This window comes from Leucopleurus acutus (genome assembly GCF_964270905.1).
Source record: "Leucopleurus acutus genome assembly, chromosome: 9".
Classification (NCBI taxonomy): domain Eukaryota; kingdom Metazoa; phylum Chordata; class Mammalia; order Artiodactyla; family Delphinidae; genus Leucopleurus; species Leucopleurus acutus.
This window is the reverse complement of record NC_139144.1, coordinates 33,954,856-33,957,968: the sequence shown is the minus strand read 5'-3', so window position 1 is coordinate 33,957,968 and position 3,113 is coordinate 33,954,856. Positions and strand designations below refer to the sequence as shown.

Below are 3,113 nucleotides of genomic sequence, written 5' to 3'. Positions count from 1 at the left end.
CTTAGAGAGTCTCCGAGTCTAACATCTCTACCCACCCAGACTCTTGTTAGAAATTCATGTATCTAATTTTGTAAGTTGCAGTTCTTTCTGGTCACTTACTGTAAACTGCAGTTATACAGGTCACTAACACCCTTGAGTGAATTCATTTGTCAGATTTCACTCTTATGTAGCATCTGGCCCAAAACAGGGCTCTAAAGAAACCATATACTCTAAAAAAATCTATTTAAGATAGGGAGGAGGAATGATTTTGGAAGAAGAAAGTATTGGGACAGTTGGGGGGCTGCCCAAAACTGTAGCAGTAGCAGCACTTCTGCTTAAAGATATTTATTACAAGCAGCAACAGCAACTAGGCACATATGTTTGCCTCCTACTCAGTATCCAGATTCCTTTGCTGAGAGATTCAGAGGATGAAATACCTAGTGGATAACTGTTACCACCTTTACTAACATTTCCCCTTCCTTTCAGTACTATATGTTTCACTTGTGAAAATCCTTTAGCCAGACATTAATTGAGATAATATACTGAGGTCTACTTATCTTTAAGGTAGAGGAATCTGAGCCGCTATACTCAAAGCAGCATCAACCTGATTTTAATAAGTCACTTGTTATCAATCAGACCTATCAAAATAGGAAGAAATGATTGTAGGGGAAGGGGTAATGTTGTAGTGCTAAAACAGGTCATATTCTTAAAACCTGTTTGTTAATGCAAACCATACATTAGGTACACAAAGTCTAACATTTTGGTCCGGGTCACACGGTAGCTAAGTAGCTGAGTCAGGATTTAACCCAAGCTCATCTGACTCACATTATTTCCCCTATTATTTCAACATCCTGTCAATGACATAAAATTTCAGCCACTGTTTTAAGTACTTTATGTCCATTAACTCATTTAATCTTCCCTGTAGTTCTATGCAGTAGGGACTATTATTATCTCTATTTACACATGAAGACCTGGAGACAGTGACAGCAGAAATAATCTGTCCCGGGCTACGCAGCTAGAAAATGGTAAAACTTGGATTTGACCCCAGATAGCCTTGACAATACAATAATGTTTCTCTAAAACTCTAACTTGAGATTTGTCTTCTTACAAATGAACTTTGAAATCCTCCCGCATGGTGATCAGTTTCAGCCTTTAGAAGACATCTCTCTTCCCACTCCCTTTCCACACCCTTGTTCTTCATCTGTAGCAGGTGAGGTCATGAGCTCAGTGAGAGCAGCACACCACAGACATTCAGCAGGCTTGCTCTGAATCAGTGGACAGGATTCAAAGCTTAACTCCCAGCTGTGTAAAATTGGGCAAGTCCCATAACCTCCCCCTTAGTTCTCTTGCGTATAAAATGGGGATATTCAACCCTATCTCATGTCATTGTTATGAGGATTAAAAAGGTATGTGTGGGGACTTCCCAGGGAGCGCAGTAGTTAAAAATCCCCCTGCCAGTGCGGGGGACACGGGTTCAAGCCCTGGTTGGGGAAGATCCCACATGCCGCGGAGCAGCTAAGCCCGTGCACCACAACTACTGAGCCTGCGTGCCACAACTAGTGAAGCCCGTGCACCTAGAGCCCGTGCTCCACAACAAGAGAAGCCACCGCAGTGAGAAGCCCGAGCACCACAATGAGGAGTAGCCCCTGCTCGCCGCAACTAGAGAAAACCCACACCCAGCAACGAAGACCCAACACAGCCAAAAATAAAATATTAAATAAGTAATTTTTTAAAAAAATATATGTGTGGCTCTTTTCATGCCTAGCGCAGCCATGGCTCGTGGTCCCAAGAAGCAACTGAAGCGTGTAGCAGCTCCAGAGCATTGGATACTGGATAAACTGACTGGTGTGTTTGTTCCTTGTCCATCTAGAGGACCCCACAAGCTCAGGGGACGTCTCCCCTTAATCATTTTCCTAAGGAACAGACTTAAGTATGCCCTAACAGGAGATGAAGTAAAGAAGATCTGCATGCAGCGTTTCATTTAGATTGATGACAATATCCACACTGATATAACCTACCCTACTGGTTTTATATATGTCATCAGCGTTGACAAGACTGGAGAGAATTTTCATCTGACCTATGACACCAAGGGTCATTTTGCTGTTCATCATATTACACCAGAGGAGGCCAAATATAAGTTGTGCAAAGTGAGAAAGATCTTTGTGGGGACAAAAGGAATCCCTCATCTGGTGACCCACTATGCTCACACCATCCACTACCCTGGTCCCCTCATCAAGATGAATGACACTATTCAAATTGATTTGGAGACTGGCAAGATTACTGACTTCATCAAACCTGACACTGGGCAACAAACCATGGATCTCTCTTCCCCATGGAAACTGTATCCACCTTACCATTGCTGAGGAGAGAGGCAAGAGACTGGCGGCCAAACAGAGCAGTGGATAAAATGATCTCTAAGTGACATGACTTGTACTTAAAGATAACACTACATTAAAAAAGAAATGTATGTGTGTATGCACCCCAGTGTTCACAGCAGCACTATTTATAATAGCCAAGACATGGAAGCAACCTAAGTAAGTATCCATCAATAGATGAATGGATAAAGAAGATGTGGTACATATATACAATGCAATACTACTCAGCCATAAGAAAGAATGAAATGATGCCATTTGCAGCAACACAGATGGACCTAGAAAATATCATAATACTAAGTGAAATTATTCAGACAGAGAAGACAAATACCATATGATGTCACTTATACGTGGAATCTAAAAAATAATACAAATGAATTTATTTACAAAACAGAAATAGTCTCACAGACATAGAAAACAAACTTATGGTTACCAAGGGGAAAAGGGAAGGGGGGAGGAGTACGGGATTAACAGAAACACACCACTATATATAAAACAGATAAGCAACAAGGATTTACTGAATAGCACAGAGAACTGTATTCAATATCTTATAATAATCTAAATGGAAAATAACCTGAAAAAAAATATATGTATAACTAAATCACTTTGCTGTACATCTGAAACTAACACAGTATTGTAAATCAACTCTACTTCAATTAAAACAAAGAAAAGAAAAAAATATATGTGTGTATAAATATTCTCAGCCCAGTGGTTGGCACCATTCAATAAATGGTAGCTATTGTTATTATTAACCATTACTAT

The 3,113-nt window shown here is 40.3% G+C and overlaps 1 pseudogene across 1 annotated transcript; it reads left to right on the top strand.

Annotated features, from left to right (window-relative positions):
- Positions 1-1,545: 1,545 nt before the first annotated feature.
- Positions 1,546-2,385, top strand: LOC309965980 (small ribosomal subunit protein eS4-like; annotated as a pseudogene). The gene has a single exon. The product of its transcript is annotated as a small ribosomal subunit protein eS4-like (transcript).
- Positions 2,386-3,113: the final 728 nt, after the last annotated feature.